Source organism: Drosophila ananassae (genome assembly GCF_017639315.1).
Source record: "Drosophila ananassae strain 14024-0371.13 chromosome 4 unlocalized genomic scaffold, ASM1763931v2 tig00000073, whole genome shotgun sequence".
Lineage (NCBI taxonomy): Eukaryota > Metazoa > Arthropoda > Insecta > Diptera > Drosophilidae > Drosophila > Drosophila ananassae.
In genome coordinates this window covers 363696-381598 of record NW_025319042.1, presented here as the reverse complement: position 1 = coordinate 381598, position 17903 = coordinate 363696, and the positions used below count along the sequence as shown (strand labels likewise).

The 17903-nt window shown below is 42.7% G+C and overlaps 1 non-coding gene across 1 annotated transcript; it reads right to left on the bottom strand.

The window, feature by feature from the left end:
* Positions 1–16926: 16926 nt before the first annotated feature.
* Trnak-cuu lies at positions 16927–16999 on the bottom strand. Its single transcript has one exon. It is a non-coding gene; the product is annotated as a tRNA-Lys (tRNA).
* Positions 17000–17903: the final 904 nt, after the last annotated feature.

Sequence of the window (17903 nt, the reverse complement as noted above, 5' to 3'; positions counted from 1 at the left end):
GGAGTCAGGAAAAGACAGGAGTCTTTTCAGGCTTGTAATGGAAGGGGGAGGAAACCTCCATCAGTGCAGGACCCTGAGGATTATGATTGGGCATGGTGTGGACCGTAGCTTTAACATTAAAAACCACGGGGCCCATGTCTGCCGAGCTGGACTCGCTGGCTCTAAGCAGAGTTGGTTTTTTAGGGGCTAGTTTGCTTGATTCAGTCTTTGAACTTTGCAAGTTTGGCGGATCTGGTGGGGGATAAATAATCGGGCTCCTGCTGCAAAATCTGGCTGTATGTGGTTTTGGGGCATTGGGGGGAGGGGGGTTTGCATCGCTATCGTTAAGTTGTGAGAAAAAGTTTCTCAACAACTCATCAGATAGGATTTTTTTAGGGGATTTGTTGTTTTTTGTTGTGTTGTTGTTTGGATGGGCCAGCTGGTCCAACTTGGGCGCAACATGTTCAAACTCCCGGTTGGCTCGCTTGATGTCGTTGGTTAACGTAGTTGGAGAGGAAGACAACAGCCGTTTATTGTTTTTGTTTGTGGCTGTGTTTGAACCAACAGGTGGCTCACGATCAGCTGAAGGGCTTGTTGTTATTTTGGGCAAGGCGGAAGCCTTGGTTGCTTGGATTTCAATGTTCGCGCCAATTTCAGGACCCGTAGTCAGGGAAAAGGAAAGTAGGACATGGTGTGTGTGTGACTGTGAGTGTGCTTGGGTGCATTGTTTCGCGCCAATTTCAGTCCCCATAGGCAAGGGAGAAGAAAGTGGTGCAGTATGTGTGTGTGACTTTGGGTGTGTTTGGGTGCGTTGCTTCGCACCAATTTCAGTCCCCATAGGCAAGGGAGAAGAAAGTGGTGGAGTATGTGTGTGTGACTGTGGGTGAGTTTGGGTGCATTGCTTCGCGCCAATTTCAATCCCTATAGGCAAGGGAGAAGAAAGTGGTGCAGTATGTGTGTGTGACTGTGTTTGTGTGAGTGTATGGGGGTGTGTGCTTATTGGAACTGTTGTCTTATTACTTTTATCTCCTGCATTTGGCGGGCTCTTCGCCTTGGAAGAGGGGTCATAGAGAGAAAGTGGATCTGACTGTGAGTGTGTGTGTGTATGGGTTTTTTTATTGGGAATTATTTTTGGCGGGCTCTTCGCCTTGGAAGAGGGGTCAACGGGGGGAGTCCTTGAATTAGCGTCACACACAATCACGCAGGAATCATCACCATAAGGCCTGCAGATCATGGCCATCTCAAAGAAGTCCAACGAAGTAAATGGCTCGATGTTGTCCAGGTTGAAATTGTCCATCTCCTTTTGTATTTCTGTCCATGTGTCCTCCATATCTCCTTTTTAAGTCTCCTTTTAATTAATAAGTCACTTCAATTTGTTTTATTTTTTTTATATAATTTATGTTTTGTTTTATTGTTTTTTGTTTAAAGGAATTTTAAAAATTTAACAAATAACTTGGCGTTTTATATTTTATTTTACTTTAAACAAATTCAAAAAAGGAAAGATTTGGCGGGCTGGTTTAAAGCCAGTCCGCACTGCTCCAGGGCCCAAGTGGTTGTGTTCAACAGGGAAGAGAAAAGTCTCCCGGAGTATTACCCAAAGGGCAACGTTTGTTCCGGGAGACTTTCCATGAAATTGGTGGGCTCCTGGAGAGAGCACTTTCTCCTGTTGTTGTTTTTGGGGTCGTCGGGCCTCAATTCGTCCCATGGTCGTCTTGGCACTTGGTATTTCCTTTGTTCCTGGTATTTTTCTTCACTTCCTCCAGGTGGCAACTCCTACTCCCAGGCGGGACCGGTTGGCAGCTCTTAATTCTGGTCATTTGCCCCAGGTGGCAACTCCGACCACCAGGCGGTGCAGGTTGGCAGCACTCATCGCAGAAATGGGTAAATATAGGAAGAAATTTAAAAGTTTGTAAGTTTTTGCATTTCAGGGAGACATTTAGGACAGCACATTGAGGGACGGCATTGTGGGACAGAGGATTTTGCCGGTTGGCATGTTCAAGGGCGTCGTCTTTCTGGTGCATCGGGTCGTGTCGTCTTTGAGGGTAAGTTTTGTTTTGGTTTCTTCTTTTTATTAGTATTCCAATTGTCAGTGTTTTTTCTTAAGCTAATCAGGTACGTTTGCAGGTGAATCCAGTGGAAGTCGTCAAGTGGATATGGGTTATCACAGGTGAGTATCACAGATAGTTAATTAGTCAGCAGTCAGCGTCGTTAATAAGAAATTTTTTGATGAAAATCATGGAATGCTGTATTTAAGAAGAAGACGTAGGATTATGTAAACAATGAGGACTTCAAGACAAGATTCAAAACAGATATTTAGGACGACATTAAGAGGCAGGTACGCAGATGATCCTGGATCAGGTGCCATCCTTGGAAGTGCAATAGCTTCTCAGGCATCAATTCCCTTAAGTGGGGATATTTGGAGCGTATTAATTTCAATTTTCCTTTATCATTTCAGTTCCTCAGTGTCGGCAGCGTGGGATGGCAATTTCCAGGTAAATATTTGCAAGTGTTTTCCCATGATCCATGGTCTTGTTTCAATTTGCCCTTTATTCCTGCAGGTTTTGCATGTTGGTGAAGGGTCATCGAAGAGGTAAGTAGGCTAAATTTTGATTGGTTTTAGCGGCGTCAGAAATAAATTTATTTTTCTCTTTTCTTTCCAGGAACAATGTCCAGCAAGAATGGGCGCTCATGGCTAGGATCATTTGGAGCAAAAGAAGCAGGAGGAAGGTCATCATTGGACAGGAGCTTTGAAGGAGGAGATATAATAAGATGAGTTCCAATAGCACTTTGATGTAGAACCCCTTGTAAGATATTTGTATCTTCTTTTCTCGTTTCAGGTTGCCGACGCTCTAGGTCATGGAAAATCGTCTAGTTTAATAGTGGATGGCCGAGCGAACTGTGGGTGGCCGATTCCAGTAATATCCCATTTTGTGGCCAGAGGAGAGAAGGCACAGGTGAGTATGATGTCCTGAGACTGGCAGTCAGACAAATTTGTAATATGTATTCCTCAAGCAGGAGCAGTAGCTGTGCGATCTTGTTTCTGTGTCGAGCGACAGTTGACTGGCAAAACAGTAAAAATTCTCATCGACACGGCGGCAAAAAATTACGTGAAGCCCGTAAAGGAGCTAAGAAACGTAATGCCGGTCGAGACCCCTTTCACTGTGAGCTCTATTCACGGCTCCAGTGACGTCAAAAACAAGTGCATAATGCGCATCTTTGGACTAGACGTCCCATTTTTCCTCACTGGATACACTGAGCACGTTCGATTCTATAATAGGCTTCGATTCGCTAACGCGAACAGGAGTAGCATTGGACCTAGGCAACAGCGTAATAAAATACGCAAACTTCACTGAAAAGCTCAAATTTTTTTACTGTCAGAATGTCAATTTCACAAAAATCGATTATATAGTGGTGCCAAGTTCGGCCAAAGCCGAATTAAAAAGAAATATTCTGAAAAGAATTAAGGTGTTTTCGACCTCTAACGAGGCGCTCACCTTTAACGAGGCGCTCATCTTTAACGAGGCGCTCACCTTTAACGAGGCGCTCACCTTTAACACTTCGGTCATCGCTACTATTCGCTACTGTCTACTCCAGGTTATACCCTTATCCTGTGGGGGCAACGGACTTTGTAAACAAAGGACGGACAAAAAATGGACTGATGATAATGGTATCAAGAAGAAGCGATTAGTAATCTACTTCAGGAAGCTGAACGAGCGATCGCCGATCGCTACCCCATGCCAAGCATACCCATGATTCTAGCATACTTGGGGAAAGCTAAATTCTTTACCACCCTAGACTTAAGGTCAGGGTACCATAAAATTTACCTGGCTGAAAAGGACCGAGAGAAGACCTCGTTCTTAGTTAATGGTGGGAAATACGAATTTTGCCGACTACCCTTCGGTCTAAAGAACGCAGGGAATATTTTCCAAAGAGCCATCGACGATGTGCTGCGGGAAGAAATCGGCAAAATATGCCACGTCTACATTGACGTCGTTATTATCTTTTCCGAAAATGTAACGGATCATGTCAAGCACTTTGACACAGTGCTTGGGCGCCTACTCGATGCCAACATGAGGGTGGCACGGGAAAAAACAAAGTTAGTTAAAGGGAGCGTTGAATTTTTAGGATTTATTGTCACCGGAGGAGGGACAAAAACAGACCCAGAAAAAGTCAGAGTAATAAAAGAGTTCCTCAAAGGGGAAAACGGGACGGTCCGCAAGAATATGTCAAAAAAGTAGCTGTCAGGTTTGATGAAACCCAGCGAAATGCATTCGATCACCTTCGTAACATTTCGGCATCGAAAGATGTCATATTGACATACCCTGATTTCAAATTACCGTTTGACTTAACCACCGACGCCTCAGCGAGTGGATTAGGCGCGGTACTGTCCCAGAATAAAAGCCCTATTACCATGATTTCACGCATTCTAACGGACTGCGAACTGAACTACGCCACCAACGAAAGATAATTATTGGCGATAGTCTGGGCAATAGGCAAACTCCAAAACTGCCTATACGGTAACAAGGAGGTATGGATATTTACAGACCACCAGCCTCTTATATATGCGGTATCCGACAAAAACACCAACGCTAAGATTAAGCGATGGGAAGCGTTTATTGATTAGAACAACGGGAAAGTGTTTTTCACACCCGGGAAGCAAAACTTGGTAGCTGACGCGCTATCGAGGCAACCCCTGAATAACCTAGAGGCTGATGCCTATTCCGATGCGGCCACGGTGCATAGTGAGCGTTCGCTCTCATACACCATAGAAACTACAGACAAACCTCTTAACTGCTTTAGAAACCAAATCATTTTGGAAGAAGCAAGCCCACCGCTTCGTCGGGATTTCATAATCTTCGGAAATAAAACCCGCCTATCATTAATTTTTATAATAAGGACTCGTTTGTTGAATCTGTTAAGGAAATCATTAACGCCAACGTTGTGAACGCGATTTACTGTGATTTCCTTACACTAGCTCATATCCAACATGCCTTGAGGCAGGAATTTCCTGCGAGAAAGTTTTGGCATTGTGAAAACTTCGTCAGCGACATCACCAACGCTAACGAACAGCTTGAAATCGCTAACACCGAGCACAATCGTGATCATAGGGCTGCAAAGCAGAGAATGCAAAGCAAATTCTACGGGATTACTACTTGCCGAACATATCTAAATTAGCTAGCGAAGTGGTCGCAAATTGCAAGGCCTGCAATAAAGCTAACTTCGACCACCATCCCAAGAAGCAGGAATTAGGAACTACACCTATCCCGTCATATGTTGGGGAAATGTTGCATATCGACATTTTTTTAACCGACAAAAAAAATCTTCTTAACCTGCATTGACAAATTTTCCAAATTCGCTATCATACAGCCCTTGGTTTCTAGGGCAATAATAGATGTACGAGCACCTATCCTTCAATTGGTAAATTTCTACCCTAACACCAAGACCATATAATACGATAATGAGGCCTCCTTTAATTCCGAAACAATCACATCATTGCTGAAAAACCAATACAGCATCGATGTCGCCAATGCCCCACCGCTACATAGTAGCTCCAATGTACTCAGTACAGTACTCTCAGTACCCTGGCGGAAATTGGCAGATGCCTCAAAATTGATTAAAAAAAAAATCGAGGATACTGTGGAACTAATAGGATCCCCGAAGATTTGGTTCGCCGCGGGAGTCGCCGTTAGCCTCACACTATGCGACTTTATCATGCTCCAACAACACTGCAGGCGCAAACGAGAGGCATCCCAGTTACTAAGGTCCATCGACGAATTGGCTATCACCGAGAACGGCGTCTAATTTAAGGGGGGAGTAGTTAACAACCAACTCCCAGCGTAGACTGAGCAGGCCAATTCTTATCCCCTTCATTAATATTAATCATTATTAATGTTATAAATTTTTATTATTAATCATTATTTATTATTACTATTATTAACACACTCTTGTATGGTCCACCTTAAATTGGTTCCAGCCTAATGGGCCCGAGAGCTTAGCCAGCTATGGCTTTATGTGCTGTGGCTTAGTCTCATTGGCTGACAGCGATCGTATGACTTCTGCAAAATGTGCAAGGTCAGCGGTCTGCCACGGGCATCCGGCCAAGCATTAGCTTTTGTTAATTCTAAAGTTTCAGTTTTAATTTGGATTTGAAATAAAGAGCTCTAGCTCGATTATAAAACTCCGGCTTCAGCCGTTACATTTATTCTACTTATTGAATTTGGTTATCGTGCCTTAAGGGCCGTAACAACGGAGATAAGTATCCCCCACCGTAAACTTCGGAAGAAGGGAGGAAGTCGAAGCTATCATCCGACTCTCCAGTGCACAGTGGTTGGGCTTGTATGGAGCCGCGGCCATAAATACTTTCCGTTGAGATATTAATGTGAAATTTTTTTCAAATGCTCAAAAAGTTATGCCAATTCCAATCGTTCAGTTATATGGCAGCTATAGGATATAGTCGGCCGATCCTTATGAAATCCAGCAATTTAGATTCAAAAATGGAATCTGTACCAAATCCCATCCTTCTAACTTAAAAAACAAAAAAGTTATGCCAATTCCGATCGTTCTATGACAGATATAGGATATAGTCGGCCGATGTACAAAAGATATGTATATACGATGTACATAAGATATTTTGGCCAAATATAACATGTGTGGAAAGTCCCAACCCTCTAACTTAAAAAACACCAAAGTTATTGCATTTCCGATCAATCGATCATCGATGGCAGCTTAGGGAAATAGTCGACCGATCCCCGTTCCGTACTGCCTGGAAACAAAAGAAGGATGTGTGCAAAGTTTCAACTCAATAGCTTTAAAACAGAGAGACTAGTTTGCGTAGAGACATACAGACGGACAGACGGTCAGACGGACAGACGGACAAGCTTATATCGACTCAGGAGGTGATCCTGATCAAGAATATATATACTTTATAGGGTCGGAGATGTCTCCTTCACTGCGTTGCACACTTTTGACCAAAATTATAATACCCTCTGCAAGGGTATAAAAATTGGATACATCGGAAGACTGTATCCTATAGCTCTCATAGCACCGTAGTAAGTATGGCAGTAGTATTGTATGGCAACGGTTTCAAAATTTCATTATTAGGCATCCAATTTATTTGTATTTTAATTATTTAGAGTATAAAAATGTAGAGGAGTTATCCCACAAGCTTTTCAAAATATAATGAAATGAGGTTCTAAAGTTCCTTTTATGATATGTATATAAGAATAAATGTATTTAAATCATTAAAAATAAAATTTAATTGAATGCTAATTGGAGTGAAATAAATATTAACAAATATCTTCTAATAAATCAAATGTGCTGGGAAAATGAGCTTCGCGAATTTGACCTTGAATATAGTAAGACAGCTTGAGCATATTAATGAGTATATATGTACACATTGGCAAAATTCGGCAGCTGAACTTAACATTTTTATTACCTGAAAACATTGGCAAATGCACTGATATCATACATAAATGGAGAATCGGGGGGCAACATATCTAAAAGTCACATAATATACACAAAATGTATAATTTATTAAAAACACATAACGAACAAAATATTTATCAAATCAATTTCACAATAAGTAATTCGTAAGTAAATACCTTCAACTTTAAAATTTATTTTAAATAATAAAATTCGGACCTCTCCAACGAACGTTTGAACACTTTGAAATCCAATGATGTTTTGACGAAGAGTTAACTTAATGCCGCTGCGCTGCAAAACTGAACACGTGTACAAGCTTTGCATTCTATTTTTAGAAAGTCCCTTTAGATTTCCAGAAAAATCTGGTTTGCCATTGAAAGACTTGGACATTGTGTAGACAGTTCCTTAACTTTTCGCAAAATTTTCTGTTCTGCGGATTTTTTGAATTATGGCCTATAAGCGCAACCACTGTGCAGTGGCTGCCAACCTTGGTGGTCACCACTACCCAACCCTTTGGGAGCTATTGCGACGAGGGCCACCAACGACAGCAACCTACAGCCGCCCCCCGCCACAGATATTCAACCAGCCGGAGGCACAGCCAGCCGGCCCAGAAAACTAAATAATTTATATGTCCAATCTATATTATGGCTATAGTGACGAATTTTCATGAGATGAACCTGAACTCTGGTCCTGGGGCGTTAAATGCGAAAATTCGTTCCCAATAAATTTTGAAAGCAGCAGTAAAGACGCCAAAACACCACATGTATCGGGCAGTTGGTACCGCAGTTCTTAACTTCGAGAAGTTGAGTACATTCTTGTGCCACATAGCCTCAATTGTTAATTCAAGACCTCTTTTATCGATTTCAGAAAATCCTGCTGACCTGGAAATTTTCTCAGGCTCATTTTCTTAACTTTTCATCCTTTAATTTTTATTGAACCAGAACTTATTGCCCTTAGTTTTAACCGCCTGTATGGTTGGCAGAGATTCTCTTTCTTGCAAAAAATTTTCTATGCGCGATAAAAGGAGAAATAAATTACGCTGTGGCAGCAGTATTCCAAATGGCGTTTCCCTCCCTTGCGTCCAATAAACGATTAATAAAACAAGAAAGGAAAGCTAACTTCGGGCGGAGCCGAAGTTTATATACCCTTGCAGTTGAGTTGCAGTCCGCTAGGTGGCGCCACGCATCTTATATTATTAGATATATAGCGGATCGTATATAGTTCACCGATCCTTAAGAAATTTGGCATATCGAATTATTTTGCCCAAAGAGGAACCCCCATGAAACTCTCATCCTTCGAACTTAAAAAACACCAAAGTTATGGCATTTCCGATCAATCAGTTATATGGCAGCTATAGGATATAGTTGGCCGATCCCGGCCGTTCCGACTTATGTACTGCCTGCAACAGAAAGAAGGGTGTGTGCAAAGTTTCAACTCGATAGCTTTAAAACTGAGAGACTAGTTTGCGTAGAAACAGAGAGACGGACAGACGGACGTGCTCATATCGACTCAGGAGGTGATCCTGATCAAGAATATATATACTTTATAGGGTCGGAGATGTCTCCTTCACTGCGTTGCACACTTTTGACCAAAATTATAATAAGTTTGAAGGTGTATCTATTATTTTAAAAATGTTATAAATAACATCTTTACTAGACTTCTGCATGAATGCACTCATTTGTGGCAGAACAGATCTTTTCAGTAATGTAGTGTTTTCAAAAACACTGCACTCATTCTTTACTGTACAGTATACTCTATAGGTCACAATAAGAAAGCACAACATTTTCAGTGTACTCACTTCGAGTGAGTTCATTATATGGTTGCACTCTTCGTAGGGAGTACTATATTTTTCCTTTTTTAAACACGCTGTACAGCTTGATTGTTGACTGTGAACAACTGTACAGATGAGTGCAGTAATTTTTAATAAGTGGATAAACATGGATTCTAAGGAGAACTCACAAGAACTCACATTGCACTCTCGTGCAATGAACTCACAAGTTTGATAATTTAAATGTAGATACTTTAATAACATAAAATAATTATTATAATTAGTTTAAATTTAAATATAAATAATTTCAAAATTTTTTATTTTATAATAAATACATTTAAAACGAAAAAACAAATCAATTTTTTAATCGGAAATACATACACATGAGAACTATACATATATGTGTGTATGTACCAGTCATGAAGTTTCACTCACTGTACAGTAAGTCAACTGCACACCAAAACATTGTACAGTGCGTTGACTACTGCACACCAATTTTGCTGTCCTCATTAACAGCTGTACAACTATGGAATGAGTGAGACTACTGTCAATCAAAACAGACAATACTACCCTATTCACTCACACCCAAATATACTGTGCACAAAAAAAAGTGTACCCACTTTTAGAATAAGTGATTCATTTGTCGTTTTGGATGCATTCATGCAGTAGTCTAATCTGTACATCCGTAGAGCGTTATGCTGCTTGTAGCTTCCAATTTGGAATCGCGGAAGTAACGGTAGGTCCCTTAGTCGGAGTCAAATTCTTATTAAAGGCTTGACTTATGTATTCCTGGATTGTCTTTTGGCCGCTATAAGTTAGCCGCTTGCTGAGACCAGGGGAGGTGGGCATGATAAGAAGTTGAGGTCTGGATACGGATGACTGGCCTCGGATGTGTGTTGAATGTGTTTCGGTTCAATGTGTTGGTGGTTCTGACAGATGCAGCATGCTGAAAATGTTAATTACCGCTGGTATTACCGCTGGCTGTAGTTCGCTCTCGACTGTCTTTATTGTAGAGAAAATAATCTTTTATCACTGTGGACGGAAGTCCACGAGGTGATGACCTGCATGCCTAGGCGTGCGCGAGGAAACTCTATATGATGTTTAGCTAAACTTAGGTTTTATAGAAAGCTGCATGTAGCTAGGTCAGATATTCCCGGGTTCGACTCGGATTTTAGCCTGTGATTGCTAGTTAAGTTTACCTTCGTTCTGGATTATACATTGGCCGGACTATTCACAGTTGCTGGGGCGTCTTTTGTTGCTGAGGTATGTCTTGGCGTTGGAAGGTTAGGTCTTAGCATTAGGCAAAACAGTCTTAATAAAATCAATAAATTAATATGTATTGTTATGTATTTACGAATTAGATGTGGGATTTTGGAAAATTTGCAAGTTACCAAAAACATTAAAAAAATATATTTGCTAATTATAGGTGATAATAACTTTGGCAATTGGCGAGGAAGTATATGAGTTCGAACACAGATTTCTTCATTGGGGCAATATATTAATTTAAAAAACCAACAAAAAACGTATTTTGTACAAATTTAACGGCAAGAATTTTGCTGTTTGTTCAAAAGGAGTAATCGTTACACTTATTGACTACACCTTATCAAGAGTTACTATAGATAAATGTTGCCATTTTAATGATCTCTCAACTGATGCTGAACTTTTTACTGCAACTGGTGACTACCAATATGACATTTACAGGATGATGCGAAAAAAACTGGGGTGAGTAAATATTTGACACTGAACGTCGTGGCCAGGCCCGATGAGAGGGGGGGTCAGCCGGGTAATTTTCCCGGGGCCAAAATTGACAAAGAAATATATGAATGTTTAATTAGAATGAATAAATATTGAAAACTAGCAGTACCCTGCCACGTTTCGCTGTGGCATATTGTTGTTGCACGCATAAAAAATAAGTCAAACAAAAAAGAATAATTTTCAAATTAATTAAATTCTGTAATACTTGTGGGTATACAATATTCTTTGTTTCTCCTCCTTAATCATTCATTATTATTTCTGTATTTTAGTACATAGGTTGCTCTTCACTTAAGCACCTTGTGATACACGACATTTTTTGTTTTATTATCAGGCGCAAAAACAAACAACGCAGATGGTCTTCCGACCCGTGAACATGCCACGTATAATTGACCATGGGAAAAACATGAATGTTCTAGATTTAAACCACAAACTTTTAAGGATTGGCCTTGTGATTTGTTGATTGTCATGGCAAATGCAAGACGTATCGGAAATTGAAGTCTTTTAAATTCAAACGGCATATCGGTTGGGATCATCGGGATCCTCGGAATGAGAACTTCCTCACCTTTGAATTTTCCTATCATTATCGTAGCGTAAATTACATTGTTCATCAATTTACTAACCACCAAACGCGTACCGTTGCACAGTTTTGGTTGGTTTATGTTTCGAAGCATGATTACTACGGAGCCAACCTTTAGGCGTAAATTGTGCGGTGGTAAGCCAGGCACGTCCAAAGAGTTTAAAAATTCAATTGGATAGTTGGTGGCTTCATCTTCATTTGTGACGCAGTCAATAGATTTGAATGAATGCATTGTTCCAATGATCTTATTTTGAATTATGTAGTTCAGGTCATCTACATCTTTATTCTTAGCCGCTAAAATTGCTCGCTCACTCAACCATTCATTATTTTTGTAGTTAGAAATAATATTTGGAAATACGTCCTTGTATCTACAAAATAAAAACCAGATTCTTTAACTACATTCTATGTAAGTACAAAAATAAATACCTTAAATGTCGGATTAAAACCTCCTTCTTCGATAATGTCTGCCCCAAATGACGTCATTTGGAAACAACTATTGTATTTTCGAGTATTTGCAAGAAAGTGGCGTGATTCTTGTGTTTCGCCGCAAAGCAATGAATACAATGGCTCTTGTGGCGGAGTCAACACTGGCAATTTCACTTTACCATTAACGCAGCATAATCCAGGCGTTTCTCCGGAAAACTTTAATGCACCACAATACTCGCAAACAACGTCCATTTGCCCAATGCAAACGCTAGGATGCAAGCTGTAATCATTGCTGCAATCGTATCGAAACGCAGCTCGATTCAAATCAGCTAAATATCTGCGTCGCAAATTGAAATCTATTTGAGAAGCACGAAGTCGAGCCATACTATTGCGGCGCTGTTCACGTGCAATTTCTCGTTCTTCTTCAGTCCTTTCATATGCAATATTTTGTATTGTTCTTGCATTACGGCTTTGTCGGGAAAGATTCGACCGTCTTGGTCGCGGCATTATTAATTAAACTTCACTTCACTTCAATCCACTTGTTAATTATTTATTTAATAGAAATAGTTTTAATATTGATTTCAGCGCAACACAATCTTTTTGGTTCGTTGTTAAATTTGAGAGCCTGACTATGAATTTGACTTCGTTTGTAACTGACATTTTGACATTTGACATTTTCTTCTTAGCTGTCTGCCTAAATAAAAAAGTATGGGCCAGGGAGGAAAGGGAGGAACGCTGTCGAACGGGACAAAAAGTATCCTATGTCCTTCTCCTGGCTCTAAGCTACCTCCCTACCAATTTTCACTCAAATCTGTTCTTCCGTTCTTGATTTATAAGTTGTGTAACATAAAACACGATGTTCTTTTATATATATAGATGATATTGGTTGATCTCACTAACAAGTCATTTTATATTAACAAAACTAATTTACAAACGTCATTTATATAGCGAAACGAAAAGGGGCCCATGAGGAATCCATGCCCCGGGGCCCGACATGGCTCTCGACGGCCCTGGTCGTGGCTACTAATTTCACAGAAACAAAAAATAAAGCTAACTTGAAGCAGAGACGAAGCTGCAGGCAGCGACGTGACGTTACGAGCAAAACGTAAAAATGGTAAATTATTTTATAAGTGTGGATTGTGTTACAATATTTTGTCGATTGCATGTCAGCAGTTTCTTGCTGCCGTTTCAGTTTGTTGTTGGTGTAGTGTTGTGTTCTCTAAGTCTTAATGATGCGAAAAAAGGTATTGTAAGCAATAACCTAAAATCTTCTTTATTATGTAGGTATTCTTGTTTCTCTGTTTTTGTTGTTTGTATTTTTGTGTTTTTTTGATTTAATATTAAATGCTTATAAATTACCACTTTATATGCCGCATATGTTTATGGAGAGAACTCTTCTTTCAACCTCTTGCGCACCTGCCCTTACCGTTGTGCACATCTGTACTGTTAAGCGATCCTCGAACATCTTCCATTATCGCATTAAATCGCCATAATCACGTACGCTCTTCGATTCTAACAACAGCGTAGCCTGTAAATTAATTTATTTTTCCGCTTTTACGTATTTTAGCTTCTCGGGAAGTTCATACTGGTCGAAATTTATCTCAAAAAGCTCAAAAAAGCGGTTTTCGACTAGAGCTGAGTGTTGAGAGTTCGACTAGAACTGAGAACCATCGCAATTACTCACATCATTTACGAATGAATCCGCGGACATTTTATTTGATGATTTTTTCACTTCTTTTTTATTGCCACTTTAGGCCAATAATTCTTTCAACTGCTCGATTTTGTGTATTCACACCCTTTTGCTTGTTTCCACTTTGGGTGTATCCTCGGCCTATTTTCGACTTATATACCTTTAACCAATGAATGTCCCTCCGCATTTAGCAGAATTGCCATGTTTAGCAGGGGTGTATATTAGGGTGGGTCGATTGAAAAATCGCTTAGGCACATATGATTTTCGGACTCTAGGGATCAAAATAAGAAACTTTGCTCAAGAAACCATACCTCTAAAATGAATTCTGATGTCCCTCGTTTTAACGTGTAGGTACGTGTAGGTAAAATCAGTGAAATGTTTCTAGGAAGTTTCTAGGAAAAAATGTTTTTATTTTGTTTTTGGATCTTTATTTTCTCTTTAACAATTTATTTGATCAGAACATAGGAAAGAAATTAAAAAATTATTGTTTGAAGTCTTCTTTGGATTCAACCTTGGGCAATTTCGCCCGGCTCTCTAATGTCGCCTCCATAACAGCCTCTACATTTTCCGGTATTACTCGTTTGGAAACGCTAGCTAACGGTTGAACGTGTTGTTCCGTTCCTTGTATATGTAATGGAATATTCCGATCAGTAAATGGTGAATCATCTTCATTTAAATATTCTTTCAATGTTTCATACGGAACGATTCGCGTGAATGGTGGTTCAAATACCTTATTTATATCATTCAAATCAATCAGATTCGTGTAATCGAAGCAATGGAAGTTTATATCCGGTTTTTTATATTTTCTAAGTTCCGATGGATCTTCAACATTGTCTCGATATCGTAAAATTTTTTTGATAGCAGTGTCGCGCACCTCTTTCCTATCATCAAACAACATTGATAGCAAGATATTTTCCGAATGTGCAAAATATGAATTATTTTGAATTACAAGATTGACAACAGTGCGTAAATTTGGCTCCAGAAATTGTGCCCAAGTAATGTACTTGAAAAATAATACACTACCGTATACGACAGAGCTGTAATACTTGATATTAAAATACATTGGCACATAAACCTTAATTAAAAATACAACCAGAATTCTTAAATTTTTAAGTGGTTTTTTCATTATCACATATAATCGTAATAATCTAGCGGCCTTAGAGAACCAGCGAGAATGTACAATTTTCCCTGGTTTGATGTTAGCCAGATCCACAGAAACCACGCCATTAGAAATTGCATGTGCCATGTCTTATAAGTACTGCGAATCGGTGGAATATTTGTGCTGTTCTGCAACAGGAGGCATATTTTCCAACGCAATTCTTTCAAAGTCGCTCACCACCTAAAAATATATATGATTTCATACCTTTCATTTCTCACCTTTTTTTCTTTCAAATAGTTTCGCTGAATTTGTCCTTTCGTTCTTCTGGTTACACAGACGGCATGCGGGGGCAGCAGCGGGGGCAAGAGGAACCAGCACGGCGTCGCGCACGGAAGAGGGCGAAAAGAGGAGTCACCGTGGAAAGTAACGGTCCCGGCCGGGCCTCCGCGGCCGCGCTCGAAGGTCATAGGAAGCAGCGGGGGCGGCGGGGAAAGAAGCGGCCGGCGAGTGCGCAGCTGTGTTTAGAAAATGCACAAGACATAGAAATGCATTTGGGATGTCCAGGGGGGGATCGCGGGGCATCGGGACGAAGTCCGATGACCGGCACAAAAATAATGCAGATCGGAGGCCCAAGCGGGGCAATCGGGGGAGGGACCATAAAGAAAGCCCGCCGATAGAAAGACGGCGGGATTAGAGAAAGCTAACGGAGAAAGTGAAGGAGCGGAGGATTAACGGCAGGAAGTAGATTCGCAAGGATTAACGGGCGCCTCTGGCACTATATAAGGAGGGCCCATGGAGCGAATCGAGGCCGAGTCTTCTAGGGAAGCTGGGAGAGTGAGTGAAAGACCCCCCGTGGGTAAGTCTGGAATTCAAGTTGGAAAGCTTCCTTGAAGAGTTAGGAGTATAGGCTGAAGGACCCCCCGTGGGTAAGTCCGACAGTCCTTAGTGCGGGCTATTAAAGCGAGTGAGCGAGGATATACGAGAATAGCTTAAGGACCCCCTGTGGGTAAGTCCGGCGGCGGTACGCGCATCAAATCGAGCAAGGAGTCAGGGGGAAAGGATCAAGGATCCGCGGCAAAGCTGAGGCCCAGGGTAAAAGAGTCGGGTGGAGGGAGTCGGGAGTCGGTGGAGTTACTCCCGGACACGACAGGTATCCTGGTGTAGTGGCGGCAACAACGGATCAGCCTGGCGTACGCCTTGTCTGCTCCTGACCGTTCGATCCAGGTGTGATCCTGTAACGCGAGGGATAGCCAACCCGGGAACTCAAGCCCATTTGTGAAACCAGGCAGGGACACCCCGGGAAGTCAAAAGAATCCTGATCCAGGCGCTGGAGCGTATGCACAGCAAACCACCTGGAGTCAAAGGAGACGCGACGCCCAAACCTCTGGCCTACCATAGATCCTGCGGGGCGTATGCACGCAGGTGTTTGGAGGCGAGTGGCGAACGCGACCGGGGGCGTGTCCTGTAGGGTAGGAAGGCCCTTCGTGCCCTGATCCGGCCGCTAAGCAGCGAGGAGCGTATCCTGCCCGGCGTATGCCTGGGAGGTGAGCCACTCGGTCTGTTAACACGGATTAGGTGCCGGCCACGGCGAAAGGGCGAATCCAGGCGAGCCAAGGGTTCCGAGGTCCACGGCATCCCCAAACGGAGGAACAGCAGCAGTAGAGCAGAGACGACGAGGGAGCAGCGGCAGCAGCATAGCAGCGGCGACGAGGGAGCAGCGGTAGCAGCATAGCAGCGACGACGAGGGAGCAGCGGCAACCGTAGCGCAGCGACGACGAGGGAGCAGCAGCGACGGACAGGTAGCGGCAGCAGAAGACATCAACAACACAGGCCCCGCAACCAGAGTCCGTGAGTCCGAACGAAGGGAACCGAGAGCCGTTTCGGCGCCAGGCACCAAGACCGCACGACCTGCCGGGCGCAAGCTTTGGGAGGGCGTGCGTATTGGCACCAACCCGGAGCGGGGATCGGGGATCGACGGGAGGACGAGCGGTCGGTCGGCTGAGCCAGACAGCCGGTGAGATTCCTTTTATTGCTTTGTAAACTATTTACAATAAAGGGGATTTATTTATAAAGAAGCTTTAACGTGTTATTTCTGGGCTCGGGCAATCACGTCGAACTATAAATTCGGTGGAACGTACCCTCAAACTCTGTGAGCTAGCCGCGGCGTTTGTTGCGAGCAAAACATAGCTAAAACAGTTCGTTACACCTGGCGCCCAACGTGGGGCCCGAACCCACGACCCTGAGATTAAGAGTCTCATGCTCTACCGACTGAGCTAGCCGGGCGGGTGAGTCGTTACACCTGGCGCCCAAACTACGTGATTGCTTTAGAGTCTAGGAGTAACACTGCTTCAAGATGGGGAGGAAAAACTGGATCTACGCGCTTCGCAAAGAAGAGTTGTGCGAAGTGTGCAGAGAGCTCGGTCTCGCAGCGGATGGAACCGTGGAGAGCATGAGGGCACTGGTGGCAAGGTGGGCCGAAGAGAGAAAGGAGGATGAAGTGATGGTGGTCGCGCGGGGATTCGAGGAGAAGTTCGCGCAGAGGACCACGCCGAGGCAGAGAGCGGTGAGCGAATCGGAAAAGCTCATCCAAAGTCTGGCAGTGCCGGAAATGAAGAGCATGAGGAGCATGGAGCCACAAGCGCGGAAGCCAGTCCCGGTACAGGTGGACTATGCGAAGGTGGCGAGGCAAGTCCGAGAGTGGTCGTTCCGTTTCGATGGAACAGGGGATCCTCTCGAATTCGTGGACCGAGTAGCATGGTCTGCCAAAACGTACGGGATGGATATAAACACTATCCCGCGAGCGATGCCCGAGCTACTCCAGGGCAGAGCACAAAAATGGTTCCTGATGAACGACGAGTGGCCCACATGGAAAGAGTTCAGAAGGAGCTTCGAGGCCTTTTTCCTGCCAAAAGGATACTTCGAAAAACTGGCAGACCAGGTAAAGCAGCGGAAGCAACAGCGAGGAGAGCCTTTCAAAGAGTATATGGTAGACCTTCAGGCGCTTATGAAGCCGTTGGGAAAGTCAACAAAGGAGGTCATCGATAGGCTCGTGGAGAACTGCATGCCACGCATGAAAATGTTCATGCGACCCTACGCATGTGCATCACTCGAGGAGGTCATGGGTCTAGCCGAAGAATTCGAGGAGCTGGCTTTGGAAGAGGAGGTCTTCAATAGACAGTCCCCAGCG